The sequence below is a fragment of the Panthera leo genome, chromosome Y (genome assembly GCF_018350215.1).
Source record: "Panthera leo isolate Ple1 chromosome Y, P.leo_Ple1_pat1.1, whole genome shotgun sequence".
Taxonomy (NCBI): Eukaryota; Metazoa; Chordata; class Mammalia; order Carnivora; family Felidae; genus Panthera; species Panthera leo.
The window spans coordinates 8,171,481-8,199,301 of record NC_056697.1 but is presented as its reverse complement, the minus strand read 5'-3'; the positions used below and the strand labels follow the sequence as shown (position 1 = coordinate 8,199,301).

Here is a 27,821-nt window from a genome sequence, read left to right as displayed (position 1 = left end):
GGGGAAAGCGGAGGCTGGAAGGCCGACTAGGGCCCTCGCCTGGGGTGGGAGGATGGACAGGGCACCAGAGGCTTCCGTTGCTTGGACTTCTCTTCGCTTGGGTTTACACAGTACCTGCGGCAGTCTGACTAAACAAGAGGAGACGAGTTTCAGCATGTCTTCGTCGCAGACTTGATGGATATTTGTGCAGGCAACGGTGAGGCCAACCCCACTAAGTCCTCTCTCTCCCCCCAGATAAGTGATGCAATTGACTGCCGCGCTTGTAAGGCAGGAGCCGTTTCCGTTTCGTCTGTGGGAGGCCGGAAACGTGGGATTCTTATTTGCGGTATGATACTGAAAAGGGAAGGTTTTCTTCTTGTTTAGGTAATTAAATAAGGCAAAATGGGTTTATGGTCTCAGGGAGTTTTGGTGAAGAGTTCAGGGGGCCCAGAGATGGCAAGAGCAAAAGTCCCTAGTTTGTTTTCCGAGTTCTGGGTAAGTGTTCATTGTGTTAAATGACTACGTTCAATGCAGTTAGCATAGTAGCATAGAGAAACCAAAGGCTTCTAAAAAGCATATCCAAGAGAATCACTTTTTTTAGTGGAAATATTACCAGTAAGTCGGTGTTTAAAAAAATGTGGTTTTTTTTTTTTTTTTTAATTTGGGTCTCTTTCTTTAATTGCATTTTTAAGATATAAAAACAACTGGAAATTTGCTATCACGGGATGGCCAAATTGTGGTTGATATTTGTATTCCAGCATTTTTGCACCTTAAGGACAAAAAAAAAAAAAAAAAAAAAGGAAAAGAAAATGTTTGAAGGAAGCCAGAACTGAGTTATTTAAGGCTCTTCATTGTTGTGTATTGGCAGAGCTCTCAACATGGTTAGGTAATAACTGTATATTTAAGAATTTAATTTTAGAACTGGCAGAGGACCAAAGTGGTGCCTGCTTCTTGCTGAGTTACAGACAAGTGACTATACCCAGAGAAGTTGCCTCAACAGTTATCTTTGACTCCCTGAACAGGGGTAAGCAGGCTACTTTTATTATGGTTTGAGATGAATATTCAGAAGGATTTGATAATATAATTGTTCCTGGAAATTGAACAATCCTTTTAGAATTTCCAAAAGAATGTTTTACTTGAGTGCAATTTAGGACAGCTGCTGAGGGTACACGATCTTTGAAACGCTCTTTAGTGGGAACATTCTGTGTACTTTTTTTTTTTTTTTAACTAAAATCTTAAAAGTTGTTAGGCAAATGACATTTCAGAAAGTTGCAGAACAGATGTGAAGTTTCTGGTATATGCAGGGTGTATGACATTAATTTTGTGGGAACCAGGTTTTTTCATTTTTCATATATTTTCCATTCAGATTACTTCTTTTTTGCTTATTTTCTTTAATGAAGAAAAGCCACCCATTCTGTGTCTTCATTTAGCTCTTGAGATAGTCTATGGTATAGTCTTACAGATGAATCTATGCCCCCTATTCTGGTTCCTATTCCAGTCGCAATTCAGGCTCCTATCAGAAAGGGTAGCAGGATTGCCCATTTAGCCTGGGAGGTGGGGCTAAAGGTTGTTAGGAACTGATCTTCAGTGTACATGGATATCTCTGGGGTTAGGAAGACAGAATAACATATCTGAGTCCAGTTGGCCTCTAAACATCGGTAGGCTGAATTAGAACACAGATAGAACACCCCAGGGGTTGAACACAGGGTTGTAGTCCTCGTTAAGGTTATATTTCTTCCGCATAGAGAGGGATTTCAGAACTTTAGGGACTGTACGGATTAGATTGTCGGCATTTGTGAGAAGGACCCTAGTGGCCAGGGGTCCAGTTAAGACAGGTATTGGTTTTGAGATTTTCAGGAGCTTCCAGGTCAAAGGGATTGGAGTGGCTAAGTAAGCCCTCTGGCTGAGGGACAAGCACATCAAGCAGGTTTGCATGTGATTATTTTATGGAGGACTGGTAGAACAGTGTCGGCCCAATGCTGGAGTGGGGAATTGGTAGGCATCTAATTGATGGCTGAAGTTTCAAACCTTGGTAGGCTGCCAAGGGAGTAGTCGCCTTCATGGCTTGTATTACCCTATCCTGGGTATCCTTTATGACTTTTTGAAGGGCCCTGTAGTGCACCCCTCCCCTGTTCGAGATCCCTCATTGAGGAAGGTAAGTGTAGCAAGCTCGCTTCCCTCTCTGGAGGCCCTTGTTGTGACATGGGTTACTGATATTTTTGGTTATATCCTCAGTCCAATACTTAGTCCTTGGGGAACCCTGCAGCTGACAGAGAGTGGGTGTTTTTCCCTTGTAGCACACTTTGTGGAGGGAGGTGAAGGCACTGAATGCCCTTGACCCCCCTTATTGTCATATAACAATCCTGGGGGCAAAGTGGGTAAGCGGCAGTGTGAGGGTGAGAGAAGTTATCATCATATCCAGGCAATACTTGATAACCCTCCCATCCAGAGGAGGTATGTGAGACCCAGCATGCATCTTTTGTCCCATGTCCAGCTTGTTGGTGCAGTCTCTATCAGCCCACCAGTAAGAAGTAAGACCAGGGTGATGACACCAGTAAGGGGCAAGAGCTGGCAGAGTTGCATCCAAACCACTGAGCTAGGTTCACGTGTTGGTTCTTTAAGCTTCTGCTGTGCACAGGCCAGCCAGCTTCTGGGGTGTGGCTGGAGCAGGGCTGGAAGTCTCAGGGGCCAGTTTACCTTTTGAGGGTCAGTTTAAGCAGGTTGACTGGATCTGGATCATTTCGCCAGGTTGTAGGTTCTTGTGAGTTGGCCTTCTTAACTCTGGAGTGATGGACCCGTGGGGTGATACCTGAAACTTTAAAGGCTGTAGGAGTTGTTAGAATAACAGTATGAGGCCCAGTCCACCGTGGTTTAAGAGGTTCCCTCTTCCAATCTTTGACCCACACAGAGTCTCCTGGCTGAAAGGGGTGAATGGGGATCCCTCCGGAAACAGGAGCGCTCTCTATGGTGTATCTTTGTAACTTGTTTAGGATTGGCCCCAAGGTCTGGAGCTGTTTTCCTATTCCCTTATCTCCAATCTGGTGTAGGTCTCCTGGGAGTTTTCCTAAACATGTGTGTGTGTGTTTGTGTGTGTGTGGGGGGGGGGGGGGTTGCCCATATAATAACTCAAAAGGGGAGACTCCCAATGCCCTAGGAGTGCATCTGGCATGCAGGAGGGCCAGCAGTAGTCAATATGGCCATGGGAGATTAGTCTCTTGGTGGAACTTAGCCAGGGTTTCCTTGAGGGTGCGATTCACCCTCTGTACTTTCCCTGAGCTCTGGGGTCGGTAAGCAGTGTGCAGTTTCCAGGTAATGTTGGGGGATTCTGTCAGGGTTTGTATAACGTCTGCCACAAATGCAGGTCCGTTATCACTGTGTATGGTTAAGGGTAAACCCAACAGAGGAACAATCTCCTGTGGAAGAGCTTTGGCCACCTCATGACTTCGTTCTGTTCTGGTTGGGAATGCTTCGACCCATCTCGAGTATGTGCAGATTATTACAAGAAGGTACCTAAACCCTTTATTTGGTTGTATGTTGGTAAAGTCCACCCCTAAGTCTTTGAAAGGGGTGGCCCCCATCCTTTGTGAGCCAGGCAGCGGCCGTGGGGACAGACCAAGCATTGTTCTTGGCACACGTTACACATTGTTTGTTGACAGCTTGGCATAATGCCGGCAGCTGGCTGAGATAGTAGTTCTTTTTGGAGAGGGCCTCTAGTGCCGTGTTCCCTAGGTGCGTGAGGTGGTGTTTTCCTTCACTGGGTGTTTTCCCATAGACAATGGGACAAAACCCACCATCCCTCTTTGCTTAGAATGTGCCCTCTTCTGTCGAGGCCCAACTTCTTTCTTCATTTTTGTCCAGGGGTGGGGAGGCTTCCTTCTGGGGTGCAAGAGTCAGAGTGTAGGTAGGAGCTTCACCTGGGTCACCACAGGCGGCTGCTCTGGCTGTTTTGTCGGCCAGGCGATTTCCTTGAGTTATGGGGTCATCTCATTTCTGAGGTCCCTTAAAGTGTAGGATAGCTACCTTGTCTGGTAGCCATACGGCCTTAAGAAGCTTTAGTATTTCTTCCTCGTTTTTGATAGTTTTCCCTGCAGCAGTAAGGAGGCCTCTTTCTTTATAGATGGCCCCGTGTACATGCACAGTAGCAAAGGCATACCAGGAATCAGTGTAGATGTTAACTCGTTTACCTTTGCTAAGGATGAGGGCTCAGGTTAAGGCGTACAGTTCAGCCCGTTGTGCCGACCATCCTTCTGACAAGGCCTTGGCTTCCATAACTTCCGTGGTGTGGTTACCACATACCCTCTTTGGCTGCACTCCTGTAAATAGCTGCTCCCATCACTGAACAGGGTGATCTCTGGGCTTGTTATACCCTGGTCTTGGAGGTCCAGGTGGCTGGCATAGACTTCATCCACTACTCCAGAATAGTCATGGTCGGGTTCTCCCTCTTCCGTGGGAAGGAAGGTGGCCAGGTTTAGTGTTCTTATACTGTTTCGAGAGTGAGCCTTGGGTTGTCATAGAGAAGGCCTTGGGATTGTGTCAGCTGAGAAATGGAGAGGAAACGATATCCTTGGGTGCTTGTGAGCCACAGGACCGTGTGTGGGACCTTAACATTAAATGTTTGGCCCAGTGTGAGCTTGTCTGCATCCTTGATGAGCAGGACTGTGGCTCTGAGCTCTGAGGCACAGGGGTCATCCTGCAACCACAGGATCAAGTTTTTTTTGTTTTTTTTTTTTTGACAGTTAGAACATTGCCAAGGCACCATGCTCTGAGTGAGTACTCCTTTTCATGTATGAAGAAGTTAAAGGGCCTTTCTATGTCAGACAAACAAAGGGCTGGGGCTTGTCCCAGAGCCAACTTTATTTCTGTGAAAGCGGCCCTCGCCTCCTCAGTCCATGCGAGGGGCTCCCAGTTTGGTCCTCCCAACAGGTCATAGAGGGACCTGACTATGGCTGAGCATCTGAGGATTCCCAATGCGACAGAACCCTCCGGCCCCTAAACATTCACACAAGCCTCGTTTTGTTTGGGGCTGAGGCAGTGTGGTGCCACACTTTCTTCCTTTCTGGTCCTCATTCTCTTTTCCTTTTGTGAGGAGGGAGCCTAAGTATTGGACCTGCTGTGGACAAATCTGTGCCCTTTTCCATGAGGCCTGGTACCCCAAGTAGGATCAGAGCTGTAGGAGGGCCTGTGTACCTTTCATACAGTCTTCCTTGGTGTCACTGGAAAGGAGGAGGTCTTCTACATATTGGAGAAGGACATACCCTGTGGTTTCCTTCGGAAAGTCAGCGAGATCTGAACCTAGGGCTTCCCCCAGAAGAATGGGCGAGTTGTTGTAACCTTGGGAAAGTAGTGTCCAGGTCAGCTGCATCTGACGCTCTGTAACAGGCTCAGTCCATTCAAAGGCAAACAATGATTGACTTTGCGGAGCCAGGCAGAGGCAGAAGAAAGCATCCTTTAGGTCGAAGCACGCAACCCTTCTGGCTGACCACGGAATTTGGCTGAGGAGAGTATACTGAGGGTTCAGAATGACTGGGTGTAAGGAAACTGTCACTTTGCTACTGGCCCTCAAATCCTGTACTGGTTGGTGTCCTCCTGGCTTCTTGCCTGGCAAGAGTGAGGTATTCCAAACTGATTGGCACTCAGTTAGAATACCTCTTCCTCTGAGCTTGGTCAGGTGCTCTTGTATGCCCATTCTAGCCTCTAGTGGAATGGGGTACTGCCTTGGTGTCTGAGGTTGAGCTTCAGGGATCAGGTCAACAATGATTGGGACCCGATTCCAAGCTATTTCAGGCGGGTTATCATCAGCCCATAGGGAGGGGAATGTAAGCCTGAATTCTTAGGGGCTACCAGGTAAGGCCTGGGCACAGAACAGTCTCCATTCTTCTTCCCTTGGCAGGGGTATCGCCAAGACCAGGGTTTCCTTCTGCCTTGGGTTTCATTGGAGGCTAGTGTGTCCAGTGGGTTCAAAAGGTATCTGGGTCCCAAGTTTGGAGAGTAGATCCTGGCCCAGGAGAGGAATCGGGCAGTCACGTAAGGAGAGGAACTCATGCCGGACCTTGTGACCCCCAAGTGCACCTTGTTGAGCTTGACAGAAGGGCCGTTGCATTGCCTGTGTCCCAGTAGCCCCAAGTATGGTTGCTGTCTTTTGGCCTAAGGGCGCTACCAGGGAAGTAACAAAGGAGTATTCAACCCCAGTGTCAACCATGAAAGTTATTGTTCAGCCCACCACCTCATTTCAACCGTGGGTTCATGGGGGCCAAGAAACAAAGAGTCCGGTCCCCCTCAGTCCAATTCTACCCCGGCCAGATCAAGAGGGTTCGCACCTCGAGGTTCCTCCAGATATTGGCTGGGTTTTGAAGTCCCCATCCAATTCGGACATTCTTACAGTTTCCCTTACCTTTGCAGTATGCACACTGGTCCCTTGCTAAAGGGGCTATGGGCTTCCCCCTTTTTTGTGGTTGGGTTTTCCCACCTTTGCAGCATCTGTTCTTTGGTTCTGCTGTGAGAAAGGTGGTCTTCTTTTTTAATCTTCACTTCTCTTTCAGCTGCAAATTTCTGTTCGTGAAAACTGTATTGATGCCTCTAACAGCTGAGTGATATTCATCTGGCAAAGCCCTCCAACTTCTGGAGCTTTCATCGGATATCTGGGGCAGCCTGTGCCACAAAAGAGGTATTTACCATCTGTTGACTTTCTGGTACCTTGGGGTCAAACGGGGCGTATACATGGTACACTTCACATAATCTTTCATAGTAGTCTCCGGGAGACTCCCCAGGGTGCTGTGTGACTGATGATATTTTAGTCATGTTCATGGGATTGTTGACTCCAGCTCAGACTCCCTGAAGGAGGGCTTCCAGGTATCATCAGACGTGGCCCTGTCCTCCTTCTGTGGTGAAATCCCCTGTTGGGCGTTCTTCACGCATGCAGCATGAGCCCAGACAATAGGGTCATTGATTCCTGGAGATGTGTGATCTTCTAGGTACTGTCATGTTTCTGTCATTCTTATTTTTAATTAAACAAAGTATGGAGTAACTGTTGACAATCTTCCCAAGTCTGTGAGTAGGTCTGGAAGAGGGACTCCATCAAGTCAACCATTGCGTGTGGCTTTTCGGAGTATGGTGGAGTGTTGTGTTTCCAATTGAGGAGGTCGGTTGTAGAGAAAGGTAGATAACCCATCATGGAATGGCTGGTCTGGACTGGTCCATCCTCATTCTGTCTTTCAGGCTCTCTTGTCTCCGTTACATGCGTTTGGAGAGTTTTAGGTCGGGTCTGGGGCGCAGTTTGGCTGCTGGCCCATGTGGGGGTGGGTTATCTGGGTCTGAGAGGGGCGGGGAGATGGGCAGCACTGACTGCAGTGGCAAGTGCACTGACTCTGGCTGTGGCTGGAGAGACAGATGCAGGAGGAGTCTCAAGCTCAGGGGGAGGGGGAGGGAGCTTGAAGAGTTATAAGGAGGTGGAAAAACAATATCTTCCTCCACATCTCCTTTAAATATTGGAGGAGCAGTGGGTCACTTCTTTGGCTCCCTGGTGAGCCTCCAGATAAAGTGGCTAAAACCTTTGCCTGGCTCTGTTTGCTAATGATGAATCACCTTCAAGGCAGGAGATTTGGGGCAATTTCAAGCCAGGAGTCGATGTACGGAAATGGATCAGGGTGGCCTGGGTTCCCAGTGACTATTAGCCAAACGTGCTGCACTATTTGAGCATCTAATGTCCCTTCTGGAGGCCATCCTACATTGAATATGGGCCATTCTAGTTCACAAAAGGTCCTTAACTTCCTAGGTGTCATTTTCACCCCGTAATTGCCTGAAAATCCCTTTTTAAAATTTTTGAGCATGACATTTAAAATCTTACTCTGTTTTGCTCCCATTATTAATTTCTTTTTCATGTTCGGTGTGACAAAGACAAACAAAGGGTGGGTATCCTCTCGGATGAGTGGACCAATCAGATACTCCTCTGGTCTTGTTCCGGAGGGAAACTTTAGGTGAGGTTTGGCCTTAGCAGACTCAGCTTTGTAACTCGCGATCTGAATCTGATCCGATATCACCCTAGACCTTATAGTCTCACCACGACACTTTTGGGGACCTTACGGGTGCCTGTCCATGGAGTCACAAACTCTAACTCGACTGGCTGGCCAAGCCACACACACACACACACACACCCCAGAGTCTATTACGTTCCCTCCTGTACACACACACACACACACACACACACACACACACACACACACACACACACACCCCCCCCCAGAGTCTATTACATTCCCTCCCACAAAATTTTCTACCTGTGAGACCTATTAAGGCCTCAAGGGATTGTTCAGGTTCCCCTTCAACCTTTTTGAGTAGGCCTGACTTCTTCAGGGACACACACACACACACACACACACACACACACACACACACACCCCAGAGTCTATTACATTCCCTTCCGCAAAATTTTCTACCTGTGAGACCTATTAAGGCCTCCAGGGATTGATCAGGTCCCCCTTCAACCCTTTTGAGTAGGCCTGACTTCTTCAGGGCCCCGGCCTTACCGGTTCCAACATCAGGCCCAGGTCCTCAGCAGGGCCAGCTCGAGGCAACCGAGAAGGAGACTGCCAAAATTCAGGCAGGGCATGCCTTCTCCCTTGCAATCCCTCTCTCCATCACTGCCTCGTGGTTCTCCCAAACTGGTGGCAGCAATGGGCCAACGAGGTTAGGTTTCCCAGTCAGGGAACCAAGTATGTTACAGAACCAGGCTGGAACACTGGTGAAAAAACCAAGTGGCACTCGGAGATCTTGGTGGATTGGAGATTTATTTTACTCCGGCGGGGTAAAAGCAAGCAAGTGGGGGGGATGGAATTTATAATTGTCAGCTTCCATATCTGCAGGGTTTTCTCACAGGCAGCAAACAAAGGAAGAAGATTCCAGAAGAGGGGTCTCTAAGTTAGAGACCAGAGTCTGTTTTAGCCCCTTTGGCCATCTTTGGTGTACTTTATTTACTTCTCCAACAACCTGACAACCAAAGATAGTACATGAGCTTGGTTTATGTCATGTAGCTTTAAATATGATGTAACATTTGGGGTGCCTGGTTGGTTCAGTCAGCTGAGCATCCAGCTGGGGCTCAGGTCATGAGCTCACAGTTTGTGGGTTGAAGCCCCATGTTGGGATCTCTGCTGACAGCTCAGAGCCCAGAGCCTTCTTCCTATTCTGTGTCTCCCTCTCTCTGCCCCTCTCCTGCTCACACTCTGTCTCTGTCTCTCAAATATAAATAAACATTAAAATTAAAAAAAATATATGATACAAATTTATAACAAAGGTATATGGGCAGTAAGAGATTCCAGTAAAAACAGTTTGAAAGAACTAATGTAGTATTGGAATAGACAGGAAAAAAATTCAGAGAATCTTATATATACATCTTGATAAAAAGGTAGGGAAATTCATGATTATTCATGAGGAAAGATAGAGTATGAACATTAAATAAATATATATGTAACATACATCTCATGTTTATTTTAGGGTGGAGACTTAACATCATAATGAGGCTAAATTTATCCCTTTACTTTAGGGGGTTATCTTAGGACTAAAGGGCTGTGGTAATACTCTGAGAGCTGCTATTGAATTGGGTGGGGGTCTTGGGCTTGTTATCTGTTATAAATTCATCTTTGCTTTTTATCTGTTATAAATTCATCTTTGCTTTTTCATAGCCTTCAATCATATCAATTGACCTTGAGTCTAGGCTTCTGCAGGGACTGTTAGTGAATTTGTTGTAGCAGATTAGTAGGAAATGTTTCTCTGAAAAACAAGCTTTAGCCTTTCTACTAGGTTCTGATGTGATAAGAAGTCTGAAAACAAATGGTCAAGAAAGAAGTCCTGAGACGTTTAATTCAAAAAAGTATTTTTATTAAAGCATGGGTGTTTAGGGAGCCTAAGGCAAACTGAAGGCAAAGTACAGGTTAGCAGCACCCCATTACCCAGGTCGGATATGTGTGGTAATCCTCAGGCTGCCCAAAAACAAAGGAAAGGGGAAAACAAATGGTTGACTGATAGAGATCCCAGTCAGGGTAGAGAGGAGTCTCCTTCAGTTTACAGATAACTTAGTAAACTGAAGAAAAAGGACAATCTTATCCATAGCCTAATCTCTGGAAACCTATAGTTTCCATTTCCTGGAGCCCTGATATCATCATTATGAAGATTTAAGGAGGTTTAAGTACTTGCCATGCTAATGTGGGAAAAAAGCAAATAAAAAATTAAATTTCCTTACTGCCAACAGCCCACTGAGAAGTCCTTGAGACAGGCCAAATGACCTCCCTCTAGGAGCTTGGCTGCCTGGATGATGACACTTTGCTGTGGGCAAAAGGGAATCTTGGTTTAACATTATATTGAGCCGCCAACCCCCCACACCCCCACCAGGGTTCTGTGACTCTCCTTAAATACATAAAAATTCCTTTGTCTTTAACCCCCTGACTATCCCTGACTCCCTCCCAACCTGAAGGTATATAATCATTCAGACTTTTCAACTCCAGTGCAGCTCTTTCTGCCCATGGATCCTGTCTGATGAAGTTTTGGGGTAATGGGGAGTTTGTGGGGTCTGGAGTGAACAGCCAAGAAAGAGTTCTTGAAGACGTCTTTGGTGCAAAAAGTGATTTTATTAAAGCAGGGGGACAGGACCAATGGGCAGGAAGAACTGCACTGGAGTCTTGACAGGTAACTCATACACCCTCAGGTCAGGGATAGAGAAAGTCTCTTAAGGTGTTTTCAAAACAAGGTTTCCAAGACCTTGAGGGGGTTAGTTGTTGCTAGGGAAATTCCACTTACTACCATTTAATAAAACCTCAATCATGAGACCCTTCAGATGTATCTCAGGAGACCATATGCTGGAGTATGAAAGCCAGCATATGTCCTGGGGCCATTGAGATAAAGGAAGTAGACTTACTGGACCCTAGAGGTTGGGATAATGTTAAACTAAGATTCACTCTTGGCCCCATTAAAGTTGGCCAGGCAGCTGAGCTCCTAGAGGGAGATCACTCAGCTTGTCTCAAGGACTTGTCAGTGGGCTGCAGGCAGTAAGGGAATTCATTCATTTGCCTTTGTTCTTGCATAGCCAGGAGTGACTGAGGAATATTGCACATATTCTACCTGGGCTGGTGGGTGTGTGTGTGTGTGTGTGTGTGTGTGTGTGTGTGTGTGTGTGTGTGCGCGCGTGTGTGCGTCTACCCATGCGCGCCAGCCTGTATTTGCCCTCAGCTTGCCCCAAGCTCCCTTAGCACTGTCCTTATGCTTTAATAAAATCACTTTTTGCACCAAGGATGTTTTTAAGAATTCCTTCTTTGTTGTCTGCCCTAAACCACCCCTACCACCCCAAAACCCCATCATGTGGATAGAACGATGGACAGAAAGAGCTACACTGCAGTTTTGAGAAGGGACTAATTATATACTTTTCACTTACTAGGGGTTACGGATAGCAGAAGGCTAAAGAATTTGTAAGCAAGGTTTCCAGGACCTTCAGGAGTTAGATGCTGTTAAGATAAAAGTTACTTACTATTGTCTAGTAAAATAGTAAAACATTAGTCATGACAGATGGGGTGGAGAGGGGGTTCACGGGGTCCAGAGCTTACGACCAAGAAAGAGTAGAGATGTTTTGGTGCAAAACGCATTTTATTAAAGCATGGGGACAGGACCCATGTGCAGAGAAGAGCTGCACTGAGGTTGTGAGGAGTGATTGGTTATATACTGAGGAGTAGGGGAAGATAAAATCAAGACAAAGTTTCTTAAAGAGATTTCCATATGGTAAAGACGATTTACAGATTACTAGAAGCTTGGCTATTGTCACACTATGATTTTTTTTTTCCCTATAGTGAAGTATTAAGACAATAGGGAGTTCTTAGAGATTAGGCCATTGATAAGACTGCCTTTCCTTACAATTTACCAAGATATTTGTAAACTGATAGAGACTCTTGTCTTGTATGACTGTGATCTCTATGAGTTAGCCATTTGTTTTCTTAACTTTTCTTCTTGGGCAGCCAGGAGTGCCTGAGGAAATCACATGTATTCCACCTGAGCATGTAGGGGTGTCAGCTCTGTCAAGCAGTGTCAGCTTGCCTTATGCTCCTTCCTCAATTTTATTAAAGCACAGGGATAGGACCTGAGGGTTCCTTAGGGAGAAATTGATTATATATAGTTGGGTTTTGGGGAAGTAAATTAAAAAGGAAGTTTCCAAAAGGATTTTCATGTGCTAAAGAAGACTCACCTGACTGGAGGCCTGGCTATTGTAAACTAAGGTTGTTTTCCCTCTAGCAAAGAATTAACATTGTAGGAGTAGGCAGTTCCTGGAGGGCTGTTACACTCTGCCTGCCTCAAGTATCTGTCAATGAGCTGCAGATTATAAGGAAATTTAATTGTGCCTGTCATTTCCTTCCTGCCTTTGTTCCCCACATCACTATGGACTGGAGGGTGACATTGGGGCTCCAGGAAACTGACTGTACAGGGTTGTGGAGATTAGGCTACTGATAAGACTGCCATTTTTTGTGTAATTTACTAAGGTATTTGTAAACTGAAGGAGACTCAAGTCCTACATAACTGTGATCCCTAAATTAGCCATTTGTTTTGTATTCTTTCCTTTGTTGTTGGGCAGCCAAGAGTGCCTAAGGAATAGAACACATATCCCACCTGGGGGGAGGGGAGAGGTTGCTAGCTTTTGCTTTGCCCTCAGCTTGCCTTATGCTCCTTTATCAAGATGATGTGGGAAACAAAGCCAAATGAAAAATTAAACTTCTTTAATTGACAAGTGTTTGAAAAGGACATCTACAAAGGTGTGTTACTGTGTTATAGCAAATACTCGGCACCCAAGAAGGTATAAGTGACATGTACTCAGGGAATCAGACTTTATTTCTCGCATGGGTGCTGCTCCAGCGAAGTCACCTCCAAAGGCTGGGCACTCGGCTCAGGTTTTACTGGTCATTTGTACATTTGTACAGCCGAATTGGGCAGGGCTACTATGGTCAAGCTTCTGGTTCCTGGCTGCTGGCTGCTTGAAGAAGCAAGCAAGATTGCAGAAGCCAAAAAAAGCATGCAAGGGGAGTATCCGACCTCGGACTGGCAATTTTCTCTGTTTACCAGCTTTCCTTCTCACTTGAAACTTGTATTATTTCTTTTTAAGAAATGAACTTTATTCTCTCTCCAAAAATCTTGAGGTGTCACAGCTAGTTCTGAGCTCAGAGACTCAGGCTGGTGGGGCTGGGGCTGAATTCAGCAGCCTGTGTACTCATGCTTTAGTATTTGTTGGTGTTGCATCCACACAACTCCTGGAACAGAATGCTACGGGCACCAGTGACAGTCACAACAAAGTTTATTACAATGAGAGGCAAGGCCGACCGATCGGGACCAACACTCTTGATAAGAGTGCGGCCTCGAACAGCTGGGGTACACAGTTTTTATAGCTGATCACATCGTTTTATCATCACCTGGGAACAGAACAAAGAAACAGTTCCCAGATGAGTTAGAAACAGTTGCCAGATGAGTTATAAACAATTGCCTAATGAGGTGTTTATTTTAGACTTTCTGCCTCTAAGTTGCAACCAGTGGATCTCCTTGACCCTGCCTCTGATGCTCTTTTCTTTGAACTTTTGTTTCCTTAATTGGTGAAGCCTAATTTACAAGAGTATGAGGCGTAATTTATAAGAGTAAAGCAAGGCTGTTATCTCTTAACCTTCAATGTCAACACAAAGCTGTTATTTTTCAAGCTAAGCATTAGCCCTACACTACAATTTAACCCTTACATTGGTACATGTGTTTGGCCAACATTGGGCTAACTGGCTTAGCTCACTGATGTTACATAGTAATGTGGCCGGAGCTCCAGCAATGTGCTGGACAGCTGGCCTTCCCTGGGGAAGAATTCTAGTGGAGTGTTGGGGGTCCCCAGCTATAAGTACCCTTACACTGGTTTCCTCTGAGCACAGTTCACTGGCGATATTGGGAGGTTCAAGAAATATTTCTTCTGACTTTGTGGGGTGCCAGGGCTATTGCTAGGGGTGTTGAGAATTGAAGCCTGTCTCCTGGTACCCTGCCAGGTTCTCTAGGCCTACAGCATTTGGGAAAGGGCTGAGTTACTGAGGGGTGAGGGTTTGCTGTCTTTTCTAAATTTGGCAATCTTGGCAAGTCTCCTTATAGGAAGGTGGCAGCTTGGAGGTATACAGGCAGTAGGCAGGAGGGATAGTGGGGTCAACGTCCAGCTCTCCAAAGGGCAGGGGCAGCACATGCCCACCAGATACTGTACAGAATTGTAGGAAGCCACAGCACTGTGTGCAGGTTTATCACTGTCCATAGGACTCACTGTCAGATGGCAACGCTGAGTGAGGTGCTTGTGGAAGCCGTGGCTGGGTATGTGCCCACTCCTGGACACAGGAGAACCAGACATAGATGGCTGTTGATTATGTTTTGGGGTGGTGGTGGCGTGGTTCAGGGCTGATGGCCAAAACAGAATTCTTAAAGATGTCTTTGGTGCAAAAAGGTGATTTTAGTAAAGCATGGGGACAGAAGCCATGGGCAGGAAGAGCTGCTGTGGGGTTGTGATGAGTACCTTATTTTATCTATACCCTCAGGTTGGGAGGGGGGTCAGGGATAGAGAAAGTGTCTAAAGTATTTTGGAAGCAAGGTTTCCAGAAACTTGAGGGACTAGCTATTAGTAGGGAAACGGCACTTACTACCTTTCAATGAAACCTCAATCATGAGACCTTTCAGATGTATATCAGGGACGGTAAGCTTGGAGCATGAATGCCAGCATAGATCCTGGGACAGTTGAGATAAAGGAAGTCAACTTACAGGATCCTTACAGTTGGAATAATGTTTTTGTTTTTTGTTTTTTTTTTTAACATTTATATATTTTTGAGACAGAGAGAGACAGAGCATGAACAGGGGAGGAGCAGAGAGAGAGGGAGACACAGAATCTGAAACAGGCTCCAGGCTCTGAGCAGTCAGTACAGAGCCCGACGCGGGGCTCGAACTCACAGACCGCGAGATCATGACCTGAGCCGAAGTCGGACGCTTAACTGACTGAGCCACCCAGGGGCCCCAGTGTTGGAATAATCTTAAGCTAAGGTTCTCTTTTGCCCCGAGCAAAGTGTCATCATCAAAGCAGCAGAGCTCCTAGAAGGGGGTCACTCTCCCTGTTTAAAGGACTTGTCAGTGGGCTGTAGGCAGTAAGGGAATTTAAGTTTTCATTTGCCTTACTTTCCCACATACCATGGCAAGCACTTAAATCCCTTTCCTTTGTTCTTGGGTAGCCGAAATGTCCAAGGAATATCACACATATTCCAACTGTGGGTATGGGTGTGTGCCCATGCATGCATGCCAGCCTCTTTTTCCCTCAGCGAATCTCAGAGAATCCCACAACACCTGCAGCACTGGAAGTAGTGCTGATAGTTTTAGTAGAAGACCCATTTGCAAGTGCCCGTGACCACATTCCATGGGTGGAAAGAGAAGAGTGAGACATAATTTCTTTAAAAGTCACTCATTTCTGTCAAAGATAACCAAATTAAGAGTAATTTGTAAAACAAGTACTCTTTTTGGCAAACTTGGTCTAATTGTTATGTAATAAGTGCAGCAAGAATAGTGATTAACTATACAAATTTTCTAAAATCTGCTTTGCTGGAACCTTTTATAAGGAATTTAGATTGAACTTTGAGTAGCGTTTAGAGACCAGAAGGCAAGTCAGCTACTTCCATCAGACAGGCCTGCAATACCTGCAGAATTGGTAAATTCCTCTTCATGAAGTCCCCAGGATCTCCTGAGGCTCCTGCAACTGCCAGAAAGCGATCTTCTTTACTCACCTGGTGAGGCTGCTGGGAACTCTAAGCAAGGTATCGGGCCAACATTTCCAAGGGGCTTTATGACTCCCTTGTTTCATTAAGTCAACCTTAATTCCTTAAAGCTGTATATGGTCATATCTGAGTCTATGCTTGTTGGTATGAAATACGACATTCCAATCAAAGCCTCCATAAAATAACCACTATTTCCAATGGTGTCCAGTTACAAGAAGATTCTTATTGAACTTATGCAAATAATTATAACTGCCTTGAAAGTGTGGGACCCAAGGAATTTAACCAAAATCCCCTACCCCTGGACAAGCACAGCAAGACTAACTTCATTTTGTGCTACACCCACCATCTCATGTATAACCCCCACATGACCTGCTTATTGCTTAAGACACTCCCCCACCCTAGTCAAGCCGCTGAGCACACCCTTACTGGAAACTGGCTCATACAGGAATGCGGAACCCCTAACCGCCAAACTTGCACCCCAATTCTTAAACCCCGCCTTTTGCCCGCCAAACTTGTGCGCCAATTCTGACCAGAGTGATGAGCTAGTTCAAACAGTTACTATAGGGTAAATTGTAATTCAATTGGCCACCTGCGTGTGGACTGACATGACTATGCAACTTTATGTGTGTGTTACAATCTCATTGGCCACTGGCCCCTATAAAACTGCTACACCTTTTAACCTACAGGTCCAAGTCCCTGCTCCGCTGTGTCGGGTATACTTGGGCCCAAGCTCGAGCTTGCAAATAAACCCCTGTGCGTTTGCATCAGTATTGGCTCCTTGGTGGTCTCTCGGATTCAAAATCGGGGGCATTACAAAAGAATAATCATTTACGGTTTCTGAACTGGAGTGTTTTTATTATGAGAAAATATAAATGTTTAAATTTATGTACAAAAGAATATTTAATCAAATTTCTATAAGTCACAGATATCTTCAGGAAAAAGATTTCCTTAAATCTGGAAGAGCAAATATTAGCAAATCAGCCATGTTTCACATCCTTGCCTTGTTTATGATTGGAGGGGAAAGGCTGTAAGTTTTTCTCCACTGAGTTGGTATTAGCTGTGTGTGAGAATTACCCTTGTTTCAAACATAAGTCATAAAAAATATAATCATCTTTTTCAGTCCTTCTATTCCCATGTTATTAATTCTTGTTCTGTTTGAATGTGGTCCTTCCAGTTGTTCTACAAATGCTTACAGGGTTTAGTTTTATGATTTTAAACTTTTCAGAAACCTGTGCTGTATGCCTAATGAACAAATATTTTAGAATCTATAAAAGTAAGAGCAAGAATCTTATTCAACCCCATTAGGACCGCTGCCTGTGAAATATGGTCTTCAGAGGAACAAACCTCCAGAGAATGTACAGTTTTTATAGGATTTTATTCTTTTACATCTTGTGAAAAGTGAAAAAATTATAGATTAACATGTATGCAGGAGTCGTGACTTTTATTATAAGGGAATGCAGGGGACTAGGAGTATTGACGGATATCTCCTTGAGAAATAGAATGGTTTTCCTGTGTGTACACAGGAAGTGTACAATGCATGCATGGTGCCATGAGTCAAGCTTTTGGTTTGAGCAAAGCTTATACACAGTCATGCTGACTTAGAAAGAAATTTATACTGCCTATAATTTTTTTCTTCATTAGTAACTAATTGTGAACTGTTATGCCAGAATTCTTTAGATTGGCAAATTTATGAATATAATAATTTCTAGAAATATGTCTTCATAGTACAACTTTCCTTAAGATTTTTTGTTGTTGTTGTTTTTCCAGTTAGGCTCCATGTACAACATGGGGCTGGAGCTCACAACCCTGACTGAGATCAAAAGTTGGATGCTGTATGGACTGAGCCAGCCAGGTGCCTTACCTTTTCATAGGACAACTTTCAGTAAAATATAAAATATGTTTGCTAGCTTACCCAAATTTATGTTTAGTTTCTCTGTAATAATACAAAAGCAGACAAACTTATACTTAATAATTAATTAAATGTTTCAGTATTTTATTTATTTGGAAGACACTTAGATGTCAATGACCTTAACCCAATTTAGATACTAACTTAATAAAACTTCAAACTTTCAGGTTACCGGAGATTTTGGAACCTATTTGAACGTAAACTTTAATTTCTGTTTGCTCTTAACAATTACTCATGACATGACACAAACAAAATCAACCATTATTTTAAGTGACCTTTTTCGAGAAATTGCAACAGATTTAACATGTGCTTACCTGACTGTAGTAAATCGTGGTAGAGTAAGTTTTATACTTAATCCCAATAACACTAGAGACATGTCCTTGAATTTTAATTTATCAAAGATTATCTCCAATCACCTAAACTTGAAATACAGTTGGGTCAGTTCTTATCTTTCTGAGTTTTAGAATACCCAGTTTTTCAAGGACTTGCCTTTAAACCAATTAAACAGAGGTCCTTTACAAATTAATTTTAGCAATGCCATTCAGAAGCAGATAAAGAAAAAATCTCACAATTGTAACACACATAAATACATACACAAACAGGATGCAAACAAAATCCACCTTTTGTTTCACTAATATTATGGAGAGAATATTAAAGACCCAATTACCAACTATCTGCCTTTCATTAAAACAGATCTTTTTTTTTCTTTTTTTCTCTTTTTTCCTTTTTTTTTAATGTACATCCAAATTAGTTAGCATATAGTGCAACAGTGATTTCAGAAGTAGATTCCTTAATGCCCCTTACCCATTTAGCCCATTCCCCCTCCCAAAACCCCTCCAGGAACTTTCTGTCTCCATATTTAAGAATCTCTTTATGATTTGTCCCCCTCCCTGTTTTTATATTATTTTTGCTTCCCTTCCCTTGTGTTCATCTGTTCTGGGTCTTAAAGTTCTCATATGAGTGAAGTCATATCATATTTGTCTTTCTCTGACTAATTTCTTTTAGCATGATAACCTCTAGTTCTATCTATATAGTTGCAAATGGCAAGATTCCATTCTTTTGATTGCCAAGTAATACTCCATTGTATATATATACTACAGCTTCTTTATCCATTCATCCACTGATGGACATTTGGGCTCTTTCCATACTTTGGCTGTTGTCAATAGCGCTGCTGTAAACATTGGGGTGCATGTGCCCCTTGAAAACAGCATACGTGTATCCCTTGGGTAAATACATAGGTGTGCAATTGCTTGGTCACAGGGTAGTTCTATTTTTAATTTTTTGAGTAACCTCCATACTGTTTTCCAGAGTGGCTGAACCAGTTTGCATTCCCACCAACAATGCAAAAAGAGCTAGCTCCTCTTTCTCCATATCCTCGGCAACATCTGTTGTTGTCTGAGCTGTTGATGTTAGCTGTTCTGACAGGTGTGAGGTGGTATCTCATGGTGGTTTTGATTTGTATTTCCCAGATGATGAGTGATGTTGATCAATTTTTCATGTGTCGGTTGCCCATCTAGATGTTCTTCTTGAAGAAGTGTCCATTCATGTCTTTTGCCCACGTCTTCACTGGATTATTTGTTTTTTGGGTGTTGAATTTGATAAGTTCTTTATAGATTTTGGATACTAACCCTTTATCTGATGTCACTTGCAAATATCTTCTCACATTGTGTCGGTTGCCTTTTAGTTTTGCTGATTATTTTCTTCGCTGTGCAGAAGCTTTTTATCTTGATGAGGTCCCAATAGTTCTTTTTTTCTTTTGTCTCCTTTGCCACCAGAGACATGTTGAGTAAGAATTTGCTGTGGCCGAGGTCAAAGAGGTTTTTGCTTGCTTTCTCCTCCAGGATTTTGATGGCTTCCTGTCTTACATTTAGGTCTTTCATCCATTTTGAGTTTGTGTATGGTGTAAGAAAGTGGTCGGGTTCATTCTTCTGCATGTTGCTGTCCAGTTTTCCCAGCACCATTTGCTGAAGAGACTGTCTTTATTCTATTGGATGTTACTTCCTGCTTTGTCAAAGATTAGTTGGCCATATGTCTGTGGGTCCATCTGGGTTCTCTCTTCTGTTCCACTGATCTCAGTGTCTGTTTTTAAGCCAGTACCATACTGTCTTGATGATCAAGCTTTGTAATACAATTTGAAGCCCGGGATTGTGATGCCTCCAGTTTTGGGTTTCTTTTTCAGGTTTGATGCGCCCCAATGTTTACAGCAGGTGTATTTGTAATAGCTAAAGTATGGAAAGAGCCCAAATGTCCATTGACACATGAATGGATAAAGATGTAGTGTGTGTGTGTATGTGTGTGTGTGTGTGTGTGTGTGTGTGTGTGTGTGTGTGTGTGTGTGTGTAATAAACTGATGATATATGTAATTACTCTTGCAATGAAGAACATGTAATAGTGGTGAATTTTACTGTAAAAGGAAATGAGAATCATGTATAATTATCCATGTAGGAGTGATATTTGTTTGATAACATAGATTACTGCTTAACTTCTCTTGACTTTGTATGCAGAGAAACTTTAAGAAGGTTCATTTCATGTCAAAGAATGAAAGCATAAATCAAAGCTTGGCTTCTGAACTTGGAATACACATCATGGCCTCTAACTCTTTCTCCCAGTAGTTCTCATTTGAGATTTCCACTATGTGCTCTGCTGGTCCTGAACCCAAGCTGACTTAACACACAGGGTGAGAATGAACTGGCATCTAATTATAATGCCACATCTTCATTACTTTAAATTTGTAAGGGTGGTGCCTTTTCTTCTCTTCTCTTTTTCTTTTATTCGTACTATGAATAACACTCCTTAGAATGACCAGATAGTTTTCTCCATTCTGCTCTGAAGCTTTAATTAATTCCAAGAGCAATAATGAGTTTTCTCTGGGATTCTCAGCAACAACTTTTAGAGCAATTAATGTGTTAATGTCCTAGTAAATGAATATTTCTGCTTATGATGGTATTAGTCATCATTTCTACATATATTTTCAGTGTTCCTAGAGACCACAGTTTTGTTTTCCAGTTTTGAAATGTCCCTAAAATTACTGAACATCTACCACCTGCCAAGTACTATTTGAGACAATTTGGATATCCCTGCCCTCCTGGAATTTGTGTACTTAGGCTTTAATAAGCATAATCAAAATCCAATTATATAGTGAGTTAAAAGAAGATAAAAACTATGGGAAAAAGTAAAAAGAGTAAGGTAATGGACTAGAAATATGTAGATGTGGGGCAGTCTACAGTGTCAATATGGTGGCCAGGGTGGGCGTCATTGCAAAAGTGGCAGCTGAATGTGATTTGATCAAAGCAGGCAGGCATATTATCAGTTTAATCTAACAGTGCAACTAAATGTATGCCAATTCCTGTCTTTGGTGACCTAAAATGTTATTTTTAACTCTCAAAACAGTTCAACAAAATAAATAGATTTTTCCTTCCTCCCTTCCTTCTTTCCTTTCCTTTACCCTTCCTACTTCCCCCTTCCCCCCATTCTCCCCTCCCTCCCTCCCTTCTACACTCCTTCCCTCCTTCCCTCCCTCCCTCCCTCCCTCCTTCCCTCCTACACTCCTTCCCTCCCTCCCTCCCTCCCTCCTTCCTTCCCTCCCCCCTTCCTCCCTCCCTCCCTCCCTCCCTTCCTTCCTTCCTTCCTTCCTTCCTTCCTTCCTTCCTTCCTTCCCTCCCCCCTTCCTCCCTTCCTTCCCTCCCCCCTTCCTTCCCTCCTTCCCTCCCCCTTTCCTTCCCTCCTTCCTTCCCCCCTTCCTTCCTTCCTTCCTCCCTTCCTTCCTTCCTTCCTTCCTTCCTTCCTTCCTTCCTTCCTTCCTTCCTTCCTTCCCCCCTTCCTTCCTTCCTTCCTTCCTTCCTTCCTTCCTTCCTTCCTTCCTTCCTTCCTTCCTTCCTTCCTTCCCTCCCTCCCTCCCTCCTTCCTTCTTCCTTCCCTCCCTCCTTCCTCCTTCCTTCCTTCCTTCCTTCCTTCCTTCCTTCCTTCCTTCCTTCCTTCCTTCCTTCCTTCCTTCCTCCCTTCCTTCCTTCCTTCCCTCCTTCCCCTCTTCCCTCCTTCCTTCCTTCCCTCCTTCCTTCCTTCTTTCCTCCTTCTTCCTTCTCTCCATCTTTCTCTCTCTTCTTTCTTCACAAGGGGAAAATGGAGGCTTACTAAAGTTAACTACAGGGACCAAGATCACATAACAACTAAATTCTTAGTGGAAATTTGAACTCTGGTAGTTCATCCTAAAGATCATGGTATTTCTACAATATCTGCATTTCAAGCATGGTTACTAGTATGGGGACAGCAGTGAATGGTCAAGAAAGAATTCCTGGGTCATGTTTGGTGCAAAGGGTGATTTTATTACAGTACAGGACTGGATCCATGGGCAGAAAGAGCTGCACTGGGATTGTGAGGAGTGATTGATTATATGCTTTTTAGTTAGTGGTGTTAGGAATATAGCAGAAGTACCTCAGGAATTTGGAAGCAAAGCTTCCAGGACTTTGTGGGGCTGGTGAGTGTTAAGATAAAGTTATTTTTATTAAAAATTTTTTTAATGTTTGTTTTTAGGAGAGAGACAGAACATGAGCAGGGGAGGAGCAGACAGAGAGGAAGACACAGAATGTAAGCAGGCTTCTGAAACAGGGTGCTGTCAAAAAAAACCCAGACGCCGAATAGAAGCAAGATTCTATTCACGGCTGGGCCAAACCTGATCTCCTAATCTTACAGAGAAAAGTGCAGAGAATGGCCCCGAACAAAGGCAGCAGTGAGCTTATATGGATTTTAGCAAGTCAGAATAGGTCATTATTTGGTTAACCAATTACAATTTACAGCATTTCATGGTAGCCAATTATATTGTGACACACAGACGTTAGTTTTGGCAGGAACCTATCAATTTAAAGGTCTTTGTCCTAAGAGGGTTTAAAATGACCATAGTTAGACACCTGAGATGCTGTAGGGCAGTGAGTACTGCATTTTTACATGTTGGTTTTGCTTAGGCCAGATCTTGGTAGAGGGGGTGGGGAGTGTTTTGCGTCTTAAGTTATCTATTTAGCAAGCCGGCGAGGTCACAGAAGCGAGATAGGTCACAGAAGCAAGATAGGGCGTTAGTAATTTCCAATAACTCTTAGTAGGGAACTACATAAGCCTTTTATCTCAACTATTCATGAAAGGTGAGTTTAAGCTGAATTTATATACTATAAGCTTTCTGATATCTTATAAGTTGACCTATTAAAGCTTCAGGCTCTGAACTGTCAGCACAGAGCCTGATGTGGGACTCAAACTCACAAACCATGAGATCACAACCTGAGCCAGAGTCAGAAGCTTAACCAACTGAGTCATCCAGGTGCCCCAGATAAAATTATTTACTACTGTTTAGTGAAACATTAGTCATGAGACTACTCAGATGTATATCAGTGGACCATGTTTAAAGGATGATTGCGAACATTTATCTTGGCAGGGGAGCGTTTATGGTAATCAAAGAGAAGTAACACTAATTAGACTGTTGCATCCACACGACTCCTGAAACAATGCTACAGGCACCAGTGACAGTCACAACAAAATTTATTGCAATGAGAGGCATAGCCAACCAATCGATTGGGACCGACACTCTTGACCAGAGTCTGGTCTCAAACAGCCAGGGTACAGAGTTTTTATAGCCGACCACATTGTCTTATCATCACCTGGGGACAGAACAAAGAAATAGTTCCCAGATGGGCGTGGAAACAGTTCAGACATGCTCTTGCCCCAATCCAAGCAAACAGTAAACCAGTTGATTTTCCTTAAACTTTTGTTCCCTTGATTGATAGGACAAGACTGTTATCTCTTAATGTACAGTGTTAAAACAAAGCTGTTATTTCTTAAGGCTACAGGTTAGCCCTACACTACAATTTAACCCTTACAAGACCAAAGTTACAGTGGTAATGATGAAGTTTTGGTGTTTGTGGGGTCTGGAGCCAATGGCCAATAAAGAATTCTTAATGACCTCTTTGGTGCAGAAAGATGATTTTATTAAAGCATGGGAACAGAGCCTGAGGGCAGAAAGAACTACACTGCATGTGTGGGGGGTGATTTTATTATGCATTTTATGGAAATGAGGGGGGAGATAAAGTTGAGAAGAAGTTTCCAAAGAGACTTTCACATGCTAAAGACTTACTGGAAGCCTAGCTATCTATCATCAAGGTAAGGTGGTTTTTCCTTCTAGCAAATAATTAACATTAAGAGAGTAGGGAGTTCCTGGACTTTGACCTATAGATTGGCTTGCCTTTTTCTGGCAAACTGGTGCAGACTCTTTATCAGTTTGACCATTTGTTTTTTGTCCTTTCCCTTTTTGGGCACCTGAGAGTGTCCAAGGAATATTGTACATGTCTCACCTGGGGGAAGGGAAGTGGCGGTGTGCTAGCTTGTGTTTTGCACCTCAGCCTGCCTCATATTCCCTCATCACGTGCCCCCTGAACTGAACAATTTTGACCCATAAACCTTTCAGGTTGTTGAAGGTGGAGTCTCATCTTCTGTAGCTTCTCCTGCTGAGTAGGGATGTAGAGTTGTCCATATCTATGGATCAATATTGGTCAGTTGGGGAACATATAAGGGAGTTAGGCTGGAGGCAGGTGAATCCTATGTGGACAACATACATGAACAACCATGAGTAGAAAGGATCATCTGTTGGCTTGAAGTTATTGCAATGATGGAGTCTTGTCACCAGGTAGAGAAACATGGGAGAAAACAGCAAAACATAATTAGAATAACTAGAAAGATTAGCCCAAATAAGAGTCCTTTGGTAGTTGACAAAATCTACCAGTCCGGGAGTTTAACCAATCACTAAAGGAATGAGAGGGATTATTTAAAATGTCACTTATGAGTATTCATGTCAGTTAGAAATCCAGAAATATGTCTGGTAATTTGTAATGTATACGCAGCATTTTGTTTTTGTGGCAGTATAAGTTCCATCTTGTGCAGTAGTTAAAACATCTAATACCATTCTATTTTGTAGAAGTGTTTTGTGTATCTGTGCGACTTAAGTGTTGAGTAAGGAGATACTGTCTTGTGAGTCATTGAGTGTCCTGTGGTCTATATATTAAGAGCTTCCACATGTCAAATTACACTTTTTAACTCTGCAGATGGAGGAAAAATGGATAACAGATGGTCATTGGAAAACAGATCCCATCCAACTTTATTTTAAATTTGGAAGGTTAGTTGGGGTGGTGATGATTTTAATAATGCATCCATGAATCCAGGCAAATCCTAAGGTACAGTGACCTATTCATCCTGGAGAAAGCGAGGGTCATAGAGTAGTTCCACATATGCAGTGGGTTCCATTTGGAGCTAGCCATGTGATTCCAGGCTGCCTTATCCAATCAGTAGCAAACCAATCACCAGCCTGTTTGGGAGCTTATTTCTAATGATAGCAACCCTAGATACCTTGTGTTATTTGCTCAGGTATCTTATGTACGATCTCTTTGTTCCCAGCATAAAATTGCCCTTTTTGACTGGGCTGTCCAATGGTGGGTGTGAGCCATAAATATGAATCCCAAAGTTGATATATGCCATCCTTAGAATGGTGATAGGTAGGGATTTGTAATGTAGGCTCTCATTGGCGGGCATTAAAATCAGTTTGTAAAATCAGTTAATAATTTAATAATATATGTGTGTGTGTGAAGAAGTCTGGTTATGTCCTGGCAAATTTCAAGTCTTATTGATCATGGGCCAGGAAAAAAACATTTTGATTGGTGATAAAACATGGTATCTTTATATATTATCTCTAAAATTTTTAGTAGGCATTAGGGAGTGTGTGTCAGTCAGTACCTTGTAAAGGAGAAACCCAGTAGGGTATCCCAGATGGACTCAACATGGAGGAAACTCCACGTATCCAGCAAACTGTCTTATGTTGTAGTTCGACACAATGCTGTGCCCATTATAGAAAGGAAATGTTAGTATAAATTCGGGAAAGGATGATGAAAAAGAAAGAGACAACCATCATAAGAGAAGTTTGAGGTCTGCAGGCTCATAGGAATGACAAGGCACATTGGTTTGCTTATTGGTTTCATATGAAGGAGGTACAGGTTTTATTTTAGATACAGTAACCCATGAAGAATGTCCCTCTAACTTTACTGCAGTGGGAGTACACAAAATGACCCTAAAAGGGTCCTTCCATTTTGGAGTTAAATCCCCTGTTGTGTTAGATTTTCAATCCTTTAAATAAACCAGGTGTATATGGGATAGGTTTCTACTAACTGTTAGATCAGATTTAGGGAGGATATGGTTTGCATATTCACTTAGAGATTTATGAATTAACCCAGGCTTAAGTGAATAATAAAGCAATATAGTATAGTTCTACAGTGAGAAAAGGACTTTCATACACAGTTGTTGGGGGAGTGCATCCTATTTTCCAGTTGTTTAATCATATGCCTATGGGGTTCTTTTATTATCACCACAGAATAATAAGCAAGAAGATGGTCCAAGTTATCTAGGTTAGGCAAACAACAAACATTTAAAGACAATCAGAACTAGAATTTAACATCCATAATGGTGTTATTGAAATATAGTTCTTTTTTTCTCTTTCTCTCTCCAGACACCTTCATTTCCAGAAACAGCCAAATCAAGACTACTTCACCTGTAATACAAGTCCAGTTTTAACAAACTCAGTCTATTTACATAAGCTCAGCAAGAGTAATGATTGATCATATAGATCTTTTAAAATTTGCTTTGCTGCAAACTTTTATAAGGAACCTAGATTGAACTTTTTATTTTTTTAGTAGCCTCTCCAGGCCAGAAGCAAAACCAAGTACTTATTTTCAGAAATGCCTGCAATACCTGGGCAATAATTGGGGAAAAGCCTCTTCATGAGGTCCCCAAGATATCCTGAGGTTCCTGCACCTGCCAGGAAAGCGACATTCTTTATTCACCTGCTAAGGCTGCTGAGAACTCTGTAAGGAAGGTATCAGGCCAACATTTCTCCATGTTTCATAAAGTCAGTCTCAGTTCCTTTGAGCTGTCTGGTCATATCTGAGTCTATGCATGTCACTCAAATATGACGTTCCAGTCAAAGCCTTGGGAAAGTAACTAGTATTTTTGATGGTGTACTGTTATAAGATGAACAGATTCCTATTGGACTTATGAAAACAATTGTAATTGCTATGAAAGAAAGAACACTCACTGAGAGTTTTTGAATTTCAGAGGATTTAGATAGGTTAAATGCTTTCATTTGTTTACAAATGCATATTTAATCACATTTTTGTATATCATGGGTATCCTAAGTGAAAGTTTCCTTACTCTGAGAGCAAATATTAGGCAACCAGCAATACTTTAAAATAAGAGTCACAAAACTATCCTTTTTTTAGTCATTTAGTCCCATGTTACTAATTCTGTTCACTTTGAATGCAGCTTCTTAATTCTGGCAATTCTGGCTCACTTTAGTATTAATCTAAAAGATGTCAAATACCTGTGTTTGTCCTAAAAGCCCTTTTTATAAATTTCCTCAAAAATGAAACACATTTTGTAAGAGGATAAGTACAGTAACTGTAAATGACAAAAGAATCAGAAAAATTGACATAGTTAAAGATGTGGTAAAAGAGTTCATTACGATGCAGTTGCCAAGGAGATGTGGTTATTTCTAACATTTTGATAATGAAAATACCAACGGATGACCTTATTACCAAAACATATTAAAACTTCAGGAAATGCATTTATATTTGAGCAGTTATAGCATTTACCCAAGCAATATAACCTAAGGTTTACCATTATTGGTTTGAGAGTGCAGTGCTTCTAGAGTAACTTAACATACCAAATAAGCCTGACTCATCAAAAGGACTTCATTTACAATTTAAATCCTGGGAAGTTTGCTAAAACCTTAGAAAGTTATAAAGCACATCCTAAATAAGATCTTATTTAACTAAAGTGGCAATAAGAGATTTCAAAAGCAAATACATAGAGTTGTATAGTTGTTAGTAAAAGCTAGCTCCTTTAACATTGAGAAGTTTTACGTAAGTAGTTAGTAAAACTTACCTCCTTTAACACTGAGAAGTTTTACATAAGTAATCAAAGATCTGAAAAAGAGAAAACATAAACTTTGGTTTTGCGGGCAAACAAGAGAAACAAAAAAAAAAAAAACCTTTGGGTACATTTTCCTATCAAGAGCAGATCAACAATCCATGAAAACTTTTTTTTTTTTTTTTGAACATCACAGAAGAGAA

The 27,821-nt window shown here is 42.8% G+C and overlaps 1 long non-coding RNA gene across 1 annotated transcript; it reads left to right on the top strand.

Annotated features, from left to right (window-relative positions):
* The first annotated feature begins 282 nt into the window (after positions 1-282).
* On the top strand, positions 283-27,553 carry LOC122212659. The gene is made up of 3 exons (XR_006199253.1): positions 283-363; positions 6,519-6,643; positions 26,201-27,553. It is a non-coding gene; the product is annotated as an uncharacterized LOC122212659 (long non-coding RNA).
* The last annotated feature ends 268 nt before the right edge of the window (positions 27,554-27,821 follow it).